This window comes from Neomonachus schauinslandi, chromosome 6, assembly GCF_002201575.2.
Source record: "Neomonachus schauinslandi chromosome 6, ASM220157v2, whole genome shotgun sequence".
Taxonomy (NCBI): Eukaryota; Metazoa; Chordata; class Mammalia; order Carnivora; family Phocidae; genus Neomonachus; species Neomonachus schauinslandi.
Genome location: NC_058408.1, coordinates 10534694 through 10547693, shown reverse-complemented (window position 1 = coordinate 10547693; position 13000 = coordinate 10534694).

The following is a 13000-nucleotide window of genomic DNA, read 5'->3' as shown; positions in this document are numbered from 1 at the left end:
GCAATTCTTATTCCTAGGAACCAGGAAAACGGATACTACTTGATAAATTGCTATTCTGAATTTTAAACTGGATTAATAACAACAACCAATCCAATGAAGTGTTTTCTCTATATTCGTCACAGAACAGAAATGCCAGCAGATTCTGATTCCCTTTTCCATGCATCATCCCAATCCTCATGTAATACGTGAGTTCTCGAGAATGTGGATAAAGAAGTTAGATATTCAGACATTTTGCCCATCAAGATCATCCAGCATATTCCACCGATGGTTGCTTCTAGCCCGTCTAGCATTTGGAACTACTTTCTGGAAGGTCAAACTTTTGCTTTCCCACTTTCTGCCCTCCAATCATCAAAATTAGTTGTGGAAGGAAGAAGAAAGGACCAAAAGAAGGAAGGAGAGAAGGCAAAAGGAAGACAGGGATGGCTGGGAATTTTTGTTCTGTTTATAATTTTTTTGCTTGTATTTTTGACTGCAGGGTTGGGAGGTGTATAGTTGGGCAGAGAGAGAGCAAAGAGTGGACAAGTAGAGGAAATGTTGCCAATTCCAGACATTTGTGTTTTCACAAGCAAGACAGACGGGAACAGAATCTGGCCACAGCAAGCAGTTTTGAATGCTTGATGCTGAATCTGGCGGTCCCCAGCAGACACTGGACCCCCTCACCTGGGATGGGAAGGAAGCGGTAGGGCTGTTGGTCTTGATGCATCTCTCCGAGGGGCAGCTCTGACTCAGGCAGCAACAGTCTGCTCCTGTGCCCAGCCATGGGGCCTCAAGGATGAAAGTATTTAGTCTCTGCCTCTGGAGAAGCTGAATGAGGGGACATTTCGGGATGTTCCAGTACACGCCCAGAGCCACTGTATTCGAACCCAGGACAATCCCAAAGACAAGTTTCTCTGATCTCACAATATGAGGAGTAGATTGTGCCTCTCTCCTATGAGGGTGCAGAGCATTTCCTTCTGTGTGTTTAAGCTACCATGATTTTTACCTCTGATGATTCATTTCATGTGTCAACTCAGCTGGGCTATGGTGCTAAGATAGCTGGTCAAACATTATTCTGGATGTTTCTGTGAGGGTTGTCATTTGGATAAGACTGACACTTAAACTGATGGACTTTGAGTGAAGCAGATTATTCTCCAAAATGTGGGTGGGCCTCATCTAATCAGTTGAAGGCACCAAAGATTGATCTCCCCCAGGCAAGAGAGAATTCTACCAGCAGGTGGCCTTTGCACTTCAACTGCAACATGGACTCTTCCTAGGTCTCCAGTCTGCCGGCCCATCTTGCAGATTTTGGACTTGCCAGCCTTCTTAATCACATGAGCCAATTCCTTAAAATAAATCTCTCTCTATATATATTATACATAAGCCCTTCGGTTCTATTTCTCTGGACAACCCTGACCAATATACCTTTCTTCCTTTTATGGACAAAGCAGAGGAAAGCCTAGGAGATGCACATTGTGTCATGTGTTAACCCATCAATTTTGATGATTGGAGGGCAGAAAGTGGGAAAGCAAAAGTTTGACCTTCTAGAAAGTAGTTCCAAATGCTAGACGGGCTAGAAGCAACCATCGGTGGAATATGCTGGATGATCTTGATGGGCAAAATGTCTGAATATCTTAAATATAAGATAGAAAATCTTTTTAGGGGCACCTGGGTGGCTCAGTTGTTTAAGCGACTTGCCTTCGGCACAGGTCACGATCCCAGGGTCCTGGGATCGAGTTCCGCATCAGGCTCCTTGCTCAGTGGGGAGCCCACTTCTCCCTCTGCCTCTGCTGCTCCCCCTGCTTGTGCTTTCCCTCTCTCTCTTTCTCTGACAAATAAATAAAATCTTTTTGTAAAAAAATATTTTTAAAAAACTTAATCTAAGATAGGATAACTGATACAGAAGGAAAACAAAGTTCCCACCCTACCCTGCCCCACCCCTCACAATTTATTGGGAAAATGTAGAAAATCCCATTTGGCTTTGGATTCTAAAGCAACCTAGAGATTGAAAAGATAAAAATAACCCTGGAGTTATGTTTCTGAGCTCCTTATTTGTGTCCATTTAGCCCGAAGGAAGAAAGATATGAATATGTTTGCTTTTCCCCAAATGCATATTTAATCTTTATCTAAACATCCTGAAATTGGAGCTTCTCAGGAGTTTCCATAGTAAGTACAGATTGTTTTCTCAGTTTTCTATCATGTATTAAGAGCCATTTTAAATCACAGAACTAATGTTGCAGTTACTTAATTCTTGTTACTTTTGCTTTTCCAAGGTAATCGATATGCAATTGGATCATTATAAGATCTCAGCATAGGAGCCTAAAGAGTGGACTTCTCAAAATGAAGAGGTCGCAGTCACAAAAGCACATCGGAGATGAAAGCATCCTCTATTTCTGCAGCTACACAGTGTTTTCAGTTTCCCTGGCTCTTTATCAGGAATGTGTGAGGAGCTTGACTCCAAATCTACAACTCTGCTTCATCCTCCCCAGTTTCTAGCATACCAGAAGCCTGTTCTCTAGACCAGAGCATCTCCAACTCTAGGTTCACATAGATTACCGGGGTATCTTATAAAAATGCTGGCTCTGATTCAGTAGCGTGGAGATGGGACCCAAGATTCTACATTTCCTAATGCACTTCCCCGTGATTTTGATGGAGCTGGTCCACAGATCACACATCTGGACCCAGACCATCCAATTCAGTAGCCACCAGCCACGTGTTCCTTTTTGAGCATTTGAATTGGGGCTAATCTGCATTAACATTGACTCTAAGTGTAAAATACATACCAGGTTTTGAAGATTCAGTAGGAAAAAAAGAACAAAATATCTCATTAATAATTTAATCTTGATTACATGTTGAAATAACATTTTAGAAATATGGGGTTAGGGGCGCCTGGGTGGCTCAGTTGGTTAAGTGTCTGCCTTCGGTTCAGGTCATGATCTCGGGGTCCTGGGATCAAGCCCCACCTCGGGCTCCCTGCTCAGCAGGAAGCCTGCTTCTCCCTCTCCCTCTGCCTCTCCCCCAGCTCATGCTCTCTCTTGCTCTGGCTCTCTCTCTCTCAAATAAATAAATAAAAATCTTAAAAAAAAAAAAATATGAGGTGAAATTGGGCGCCTGGGTGGCTCAGTCGTTAAGCATCTGCCTTCGGCTTGGGTCATGATCCCAGGGTCCTGGGATCGAGTCCCATATTGGGCTCCCTGCTCCGCGGGAAGCCTCCTTCTCCCTCTCCTACTCCCCCTGCTTGTGTTCCTGCTCTCACTATGTCTCTCTCTGTCAAATAAATAAATAAAATCTTTAAAAAAAAAAATATGGGGTGAAATAAAATACATTACAATTACTTTCACTTTCTTCACTTGCAATGACTTTTTTTAATGGAATTACTAGAATATTGTCAGTTAACATAGATTGTTTGCATTTGTGGCTTACGTTAAATGTCTTTTGGAGAGTTCTGCTCCAGATCAACAGAGCCTAGACGTTTCTGTAAGGGAATGGATTCCCTACCCTTATGGTTCCTTTTCACCAGGCACTGAATTCATCTCTTTTTGTTTTTTGAGAGAGAGAGTGTATGAGTGGGGGTGGGGGGTGCAGAAAGAGAGAGAGAGAGAGAATCCCAAGCAGTCTCCACCCTCAGCGTGGGAGTCCAACAGGAGGCTCGATCTCAGGACCCCGAGTCCACAACCCGAGCCAAAATCAAGAGTTGGACATTCAACAAACTGAGCCCAGGCTCCCCCGAATCCACCCCTTAATCCATCTCCATGGGTCTCAGAACTGATGCTGTGGTGCGTATCGCTGCATCCCTCTCCCCACCCCTTTCAAAGATGGGTTGGTCATCTGACTGCTTGGCCATCTTGGGTCCTTCAATCAGGGTGTGTGCTCTCTGGCAAGACCTAGCCCAAAATGACACAGAAACCCTCTCAAAAATTCATTAATGGGGCTCTCGTGTTCCTCCCAAAGTCTGTGACATACATAGAGCCTTTGTAAGGGACAAAGTCTCTTAGCAAAAATAGCATGGGCTTTAGAACCAAGAGACGCTGGAGTTTAATTTGATCACGGGATTAATTAGTTAATTGAATAAGCCACTCTGGGCCAGTCTTTTAGGTGCTAGGGATTCAGTGGTGAACAAAAGTAACACCTTCTCTGCCCTAAAGAGCTTAAAGTTTAGAAGAGAAAACAGGCATTAAGCCAGAAAGCACATGAATAAATAGACCACAGTATACAATTCCAGCATCTCTTGTTTTCATGTGCGAGCATTCCTTATCCCTTCTGAGCCTCGGTTTGGTGTTTGGAACGGGAATAAAAGCACCCGCTTCCAGGGGTCTGTGAGGATTAGAAAGAGTGATGACATTGGTGCAGGTAGCATTATGCCCAACACAGAGTAGGTGCCTGGCTAAATAAGAACAAGTAGCCCGGATCCTATTTATTTGTTGGCTTATTTATATGCTGCCCTGTGATGGGTAAGTTTATGTGTCAACTTGACTGAGACGTGGGACGCCCGGATAGCTGATAAACATTATTTCTGGGTGTGGTTTGTGACCGATGGTTCCAGAAGAGATTAGCATTTGAATCAGCAAACAGGAAAGAAGATAGCCCTCGCCTTCAGGGGAGGGTATCATCCAGTCCATTGAGGATCCAAATGGAATCAAGAGGTGAAAAAGAGCTAATTTCTCTCTTCCCCTGCTCGTGGACGTTAGAGCTTCCGGTTCTCTGGCCTCAGACTCCAGGACTTAGACCCATGACCACTCCCCCACCTCCCCACCCCACTACAAGGTGGGTTCTCAGGCTTTGGAACTTGGACTGAATTATATTCTATCACCAGCTTTCCTGGGTCTCCAGCTTGCACTTTGTGGGACTGCTCAGCCTCCATAAGCCTATGAGTCAATTCCTATATAAATCTCCTCTTTGATATATCTAAATATGTCCTGTTGGTTCTGTGTCTCTGGAGAGCCCAGGAGAGCACACTGCCTCATCCCCAAAGCGTTTGCAGTAACTGGTTAGGCTGTTGTCCCATTGCAACAGCCTCCACTCAAACTTCTTGACATGTCCTAAATCAATTCTTGGCACATAAGAAGCATTCAACAAACATTTCTGGGATCAAACTATACCTGCAACAGACCCCTTGCAAGAGTCCTAGCACAAACCTCCTCATTTGCAAAAGATGCTAGAAGCCAGAGTTGATGCAACTTACCCAGGAACACATTTTCAGTAATCCCTCTGGAAAAGAAAACACTGATCATATCTGCTAGGCACCTGTGGACGGAGAAGAGTTTGTGGAAGTGCAGTCGGAGAGAAGGAAGAGGACAATGGGGACCAGGTTGTGGAGAGGCAGGGCGGTGGAGGCCAAGGGGCCGTGGAGGTGAGGAAGTGGACACAATGTCAAGGACTCCTCTTTCAGGAGGTTTGGTGATTAAGAAAAGGAGGGAGCCGAGAGCTCCATGGACAAAGCACTAGCACCAGGGGGCTTTCTGTTTGTTTTAGAGCAGGACACTCGAGCACAGTAGAGGCTGAGCTGAGTTGCTGGTTGAAATGAGGTGTAGACAGTACAAGAGAGGAAGAGAGCAGCTATGACCCCCAAGCCCAGGCAGAAGGAGGATGGGTGAATGGGTGGGCAGAACAGGGGCAATCGGCAGCGTTAGAAAGTAAGGGGGCACCTTGGCTTCTGAGATGAGTAAGGAATGTGATACACATTCAGTTCTATGTTGAGTGGAGAGAAGGACCATTTAAGAAGTGAAGAAGGAGGCAGGACACTCTGGGAGAGTGAGGAGGGCATCATATGCTGGTGTTCTGCCTGGACTTCCAGCCCAGACTCTCCTGAACTTACAACCCAGACCCAGGCTTCTCGAAATCTGGTCTGTGGACCAGTGCCGGACCACACACTGTTTGTTGCTGGTCTAAATTCAGAGAAAGAGCTTTGTGTCCGAATGCAAATAAACAACATTGCTAAGCACGCTGTTTGGTTCAACTGAATTTTTTCCTCTGTCTGAAAGGAGCAGAACATTAATCTACCTTCTAGCTGAGCTCCTTTTCTCATCACAGCGCACAGAGAAGGTACTTTTGGGTAACTCTGATCTGTACAGTCTCCTCCTGACAATTCAGCCTCGATACCCCACAGACCCCTCTCACCAAACTGAATTCATCACCTTAGCTCCCAAACTTGCTCCTGCTTCTTTGCTGTCTTCTTCAGTGAGTCAGTGTCTCCCTCTGACCAGGTCTCCAAGCCAGAAATGTCAGGGAGGGTCATTTATCTCACACCCCCCTCTCCAATCTTGACCAGTCATTCATCAGCCTGGTGGATACTCCCCCCTACATATAGCTCTCAAGTCCACCTTCTCTCCATCCTCATTCTCACTTGAATGAACGAATGATGTCAAGGTAGAAAGGGACAACTTAGTTGACTGCGTACTGAGCAGAGGTGATGAAATGCTGCCTGACTATGGTCAAGGTGGTCTCAGAGCCCAGACTGAACTAAGCCTGTAAATGGAGTCATGGAACTCCATCCAGCAATAGAGGTGGGGGCTGGAATTAGGCAAGCCATTCCTGAAAATCTTCCACTAGGTGTGGCTTCTCTCACTGAATCTGGTTCCATTCACGAAAGGTCTCCTGGATCCCATCAAAAGCAGCTTCGGCCAAGACCATCTTCCAAGTCAAAACTCCTACCACCTGTGCATATTGTCAGCTACTTTTCATTTCTAGCCTTCCTGGTTTCGCTCTCTTCCAAACCAGGTATCACTATCCTCCCAACCCCCACCAACACCACTACCATTTCGGCTTTTGCCCTTGACTTAGACCCTGTTACTGAAAATCTCGTAGTTTCCTTTACATTCCTGTAGCATATGACTTGCAGAATCTGGCCCCAGATTGCAACATAGCAATAGATGGGAAGAAAGACCCACGTCTGACACTCTACCCTGGTCTTTAGGACTCCACTGTCTATGTTGTGGTGTTGTCACTTTATGCCAAAAGAAAGATAGGTAGGACAGAGAAGGGGTGGGGGGAAGCTAACACAGTCATTTGGAGCCAAATAATAGATTATAGCTGGAAACTCCCGTCTTGATTTGGCTCAAGGGCCACAGCTATATTTGGCTGGCCCCTGATTGACATAATTATTATTGCCAGAAAGTAATTTTAGAAAGACCTTAAAAGGAGGACATGGGTGATTAAAGTTCTAATAATAACATTTCTAAAAAGTCTGGGTTAATGAATCTGTAACACAGGTAAAAGAAAAGAGGCTTCAGGTGTTCAGGGATTAGTACCCGGGACTGAACTTGGAAAAAAAAATTTCTGTTGGGGAGTCAAGTAGGGCAGGCATAGATCACATGCCCCTAAGAAGTCATGTGGAAACAGAGAGAAATGTTTCACAAAGCAAATAATATTTTAAATCCATTCACTGAGCATCCCTTATGTCAGGGCACCGTACCAGTCCCTTTGCGGGATTCCCATACGTGTCCATAGGGCTGGTCCGAACATTAGCCTAGGCATTCTGGTTCTTTGTGGCCAGCGTTAATTGGCTGATGCCCTACCAGTTGTTAAATATTTTGAATGCCACCCTTGGATATAAGGCAAACTTTCTGTCCTAAAATAGCTTACAGTTTACAGGGTGAGATACGCCCACGAGTAACTACAGTGCAATGCTGTCTCCTAATAATGGTTACAATTTTATTTCGTGTTGTCCTTTACAACGTGATTTCAGACCCTTTATCACATTTGAACTTTACAACAGCTCCGAGGTGCATGTTCCTATCCTCATTTTGCAGATAAGAAAGCATGAAGTTCAAGGAAGGAGGCAGACTTTCACACTGTACAGAGCAATAACTTGTCCTGGCTCGACAACATCTGATTTTCCCTCCCGTCCTTACCCCCAGTGCCCATGGCCTCCCTACTTAAAAGAGATTCATGAAAGCAAACAATTGTTTATTTCATGAATTAAGTCTTGATTTCTAAATACAGATTTTTATACCCAATAACCACATGAACATCAGCTTTGTAGGTCATCCTGATAGAAAGTTTAAAAAAAAAAGTCTCATTCTGGGGCACCTGGGTGGCTCAGTCGTTAAGTGTCTGCCTTAGGCTCAGGTCATGATCCCGGGGTCCTGGGATGGAGTCCTGCATCGGGCTCCCTCCTCAGCAGGGAGTCTGCTTCTCCCTCTCCCTCTGTGTGCTCTCTCTCTCAAATAAATAAAATCTTTAAAATATATATATATATAAAAAAATAAAAAGCCTCATTCTGAGAAACACGCTGCCACAAAGCTCAGGTCACACACATTCATGAAGCACAGAGTGCCTTCAGGGACCTCAACTAAGCAGTCATGTGTAAAATACACAAACAAATGCAAAACAAAATAAAAAAGCAAGGGTGATGTGAGTGGATTGCAGAGGGAAGAACAAAACTAAATAAGCAAGCCAGCAAACAAAAACACAATAGCCTTAAAGATTAAAAAAAAAAAAGTGCCCAGTTATCTGGGGACCAGACCTGCCCCCGTGAACAAGCTTCAGCATGTTGCCGTAGCTCAACACAGAACCACAGTAGGTGTTCCTCATCCCAGCCCGGAGAAAAAGAGGTTAGATGCTACAAGAGAGTGTGGATGCCTGCAGAAATAAGCTTTGTTTTCTGGGACCTCGCTCATGCAGAGTACCTCATTCTCCAAGGGCCCCAGACATGTACAGCTGCTTTGAAAGCACCTCAGGCATTTAGAGAAATGGTCACGAACAGCATGCCAGTTGACTACGGGGAGAAAAACAAAATATCTCCCGCGTGAGTGATGCCTACAGTCTACATAATGGCTTGTCCAATGCTCCCGATACAGGAGGATGTGCAGATCCAGACTCTCAGAGCTGACCCTCTGGCCGATTTCCTGCTCGCCTTCTGCATCTGGCATGCATTTTAGCAGCATTCCATTCATATTCATCCCCCGGAATGATTTCTTTCACGAAACCTTACAGAAATACTCTGTAAGGGTGGGAAGGAAACTTAGAAATAATGCACCCCTTCCTTTTTTCAGAAAAGGAACGTGGAATTTACAAAAGTGAGATGACTTATTCAAGGTCACCAAAGAGGTGAGTTACAAAATTAATATTAAAGACTATCATCTCTGGTTGTAGTGACTAGACGTTCGTTAATTGCCATGTTTGGAAGAGTCTTATCAAACGACTCGTGAAACCAGTAACTCCACTAGGTATTAAGGCATCAGTCACGGAAATGAGGCCACCTTATTAGTACCCACTCACTGGAACATCCTGTTCTCTATATAAGGTGAATTTCTGAAAAGTTGGGCATATGCACACTCCTCATTATTTAGATTCTATTTTGCACATACTCGCAGATCTCTTTCTGATGCATCTTTGAAGGGACTCCAGAATAAACTTTGGCTATGAAGCAAAGCAGCTTCTTACAGCGAATATTTGCTGCCCAAGCCATTCTTTTGACAGCCCTGACTGTGCTTATCTTCAGGGCTGGCATCCCATTATCATCAGTGTGATCAGGTTCATTTTGGTCACTGATTCATTCACTTTGCCACCAGAGGGGCCCAAAGGAAACCTCTCCGGGACAGGGGGCATTTGTCTATTTTGTTCAGTACTGGATGCCCAGGATTTAGACTCAGCCTGGAACACAGGAGGGGCACAACACGGATCTGATGACCAAATAAAGAAATATTCAGAAAGGAAATTTCTAGCCCTGGCTCACCTCTGTCACGGTATCCCCCTCCACAGAAGCTCCTCCTGCCTGTGAGGAGTGTGGCCATACAGCTACGAAGCACCACTGCCCTGCCGTCCTGGCCCCTCAGACAAGCTGGCTTTGACTTCTCCTTCTCCTGACCTGAGCAACCAGCCCACCAGCTTAGCAAGTCAGAGACGTGGGTCTCAGCTCCTGTGACCATCATCTAGGTCTTCTCGGAATGTGTTCTTCTTCCCGCTCTAACCCATCTCTCATCTCGGGGAGAATGTCCCCATCCACCATTAAGGAGTCGAAGCAACCCTTCCATGGGGGCAGGGAAGAGAGCTGCTCATTATGGGCAGGTGCAACTCAGTGTCTTGGGGCCCCTGTTAAGTCAGAAATGCCCTCTCTGCATGGGAAGGTCACCCAGAGTTACAGGGTGCATCACAATCACTTGTGGAGACAGGATGGCATAATAGTTAAGAACGTGGCCTTGAACTACTGGGTATTTACCCCAAAGATACAAATGTAGGGATCTGAAGGGGTATGTGCACCCCGATGTTTATAGCAGCAATGTCCACAATAGCCAAACTGTGGAAAGAGCCAAGAAGTCCATCGACAGATGAATGGATAAAGAAGATGTGGTATAGATATACAATGGAATATTATGCAGCCATCAAAAGGAATGAGATCTTGCCATTTGCAATGACGTGGATGGAACTGGAGGGTGTTATGCTGAGCGAAATAAGTCAATCAGAGAAAGACATGTATCATATGACCTCACTGATATGAGGAATTCTTAATCTCAGGAAACAAACTGAGGGTTGCTGGAGTGGTGGGGGGTGGGAGGGATGGGGTGGCTGGGTGATAGACATTGGGGAGGGTATGTGCTACGGTGAGCATTGTGAATTGTGCAAGACTGTTGAATCACAGACCTGTACCCCTGAAACAAATAATACATTATTTGTTTAAAAAAGAAGAAGAAGAAGAAGATAGCAGGAAGGGCAGAATGAAGGGGAGGAAATCGGAGGGGGAGATAAACCATGAGAGACGAAGGACTCTGAAAAACAAACTGAGGGTTCTAGAGGGGAGGGGGACGGGAGGATGGGTCAGCCTGGTGATGGGTATTAAAGAGGGCACGTTCTGCATGGAGCACTGGGTGTTATACGCAAATAATGAACCATGGAACACTACATCAAAAAGTAATGATGTAATGTACGGTGATTAACATAACATAATAATAAAAATTTTTAATTAATTAATAAATTAAAAAAAAGAAGAACGCAGCCTTGGGAATCAACTGACTCCACGTCAAGTCTGGCAACTTCCACTTCCTATGTAACCTTGGGCAAGTTACTTAATTTCCTTACAACTCAATTTTCTTATTTGTCAAGTCAGGAAAATTCCAGAACATATCTCATAAGGTAGAAGCGAAAAGTAAATGTGAAACATTGCTCAACGCATGGTACGTATTATAAATGCTCAACACATTTTTTATTGTACGAGAGGGGAAAAAATAAATGATATTATTTCCAGGAGATGGTGATGCAAATTGGAGAAGTCGAAGGAGGTTCAGATACTCCATATGAGAAGCAAACTGGCTCTGGGGATAGGTTCAGGATGGGGTTAACTGGGCAACATGGAGGCAAAGGGAGGACAGAGAGTTGAGCTAGGTTTAGAGGGGTGGAGGACGAGGAATTGGAAAAGAAGAGGAGAGTGTCCTCTAAGCTTCTCAGGAAAGAGAACTTTGCATGTCTTAAGCAACTTTCCTGACCAGCCCTCATCATCCCCCAGACAGGGGTATGTTCCTCAGACTATGAGAACATACAGCCCTTGTTTGTTTTGTAATTTTATAGTTTGTCCCCACTGGGCTGGAAACTCGGTGTTGGTAGCTCCTCTACAGTCTTGCCCCTTGGTGTATCCCAATGTCTGGCATAGTCCCTCCCAGAGGGGACACTTGACTGCAGGTAAAGCAGCCCCAGGTCTTTTACCGTCTTCTGCCAAAGATGGGAAATCGACAAATCCCTCACTTGGAAATGATTATTGAAGAGTTTCAAGTGGTTCCTTCCTTCCCTTGCGGCTCTTGCTGTGAACACAACAGCAATAGAAAGAAATAAAAGTTAAATGTTTATTTCCCTCAACTTTAGTTCATTTTGGGTGTTAGCCTCCAGTTCATTTGTCCACTCAATGGTGTGCCTGGCTTGGCAAGAGAAAACAGGAAAAGACTGAAGGCTGAGGCTGGCCCTCTCAGGTCTCCAAGTTCCGGTCACTCTTTGGTGTCCCAGGTGGTGTGCGTCTCACCAAGGGACTCCCTGCGCAGACAGAGGGCAGGCTGAGAGACCCAGCTTCTTGCTGCACCCCCACTCAGCCCCTGGGCCATCTGCTGTGCTGCTGTGAGCCCAGTTTCCCTTACCATTCTGACCGAGAGCAAGAGATACTTCACAGGCCCCAGATCCCCTGTGCTGCTCAGAACGTGGGTCCAGCTCTCCACCCTCCAGCCCTTGCCCCACAGAGGCTGCATTCCTACCACGGGGCTTTGGCTTTGGCCCCTTATCTCTCAGTCCTTGCTCTGTCAACTCCCAGTCCTCTCCTAACACGACACTGTGCTTTGCTCCCAACGGTAATGATACCAAGGGTAATAATAGCTGACAATTTTTCAGCATTTACAGCATGCCAGCCATGGTGTTACATAAATGCTGTCCTCACGTAGCTTCATTCAATCTTCACAATAATCCTGAAAGGCATTAGAACCGTGTGTTTCCATTTCACAGATTAGGACACTGAGTCTCAGAGACGTTGAATAACTTACCCAGGGTCTGGGAATGGTGAAACCAGCCCTCAACCCAGAGAACCGGTCTCCCTGCATCCTTTCTTTCTTCCTCTCCCCATATTTTCCCCTTACTGAACTCTTCTTTGAAAGAAGAGAGTCTCGGGGTGCCTGGGTGGCTCAGTCGATTAAGTGTCATGATCTCAGGGTCATGGGATCAAGCCCCACATCAGTCTTTGTGCGGGGCGTGGAGCCTGCTTAAGATTCTCTCGCTCTCTCCCCCTCTCTAAAAAATACAAAATAAAAAAATAAACAAAAGAAGACAGTCTCAATCAATCACTCCCTTGTTAAAACAACTTCAGTGCTGTCTCTGCCTTTTGAAGAAAACTCGCTCTTTCTTGGTCTGCGGCAAGGTGCTGCAAGGTCTGTCCATCACACTGCAGGGTCTCAATCGTATCCCTTTCTCTTCTGTCATTAAATCCCAGCCCCGTCAGTTCCCAGAAGAGCCTAACTTCTTTCCAGCCTTAACATATTTCAGCTTGCCATTTCTCCTCCTGAAGTCTCTTCTCCAGCCTTTGCATTTCTTACTCCATTTCTGCCTTCATGTCTGA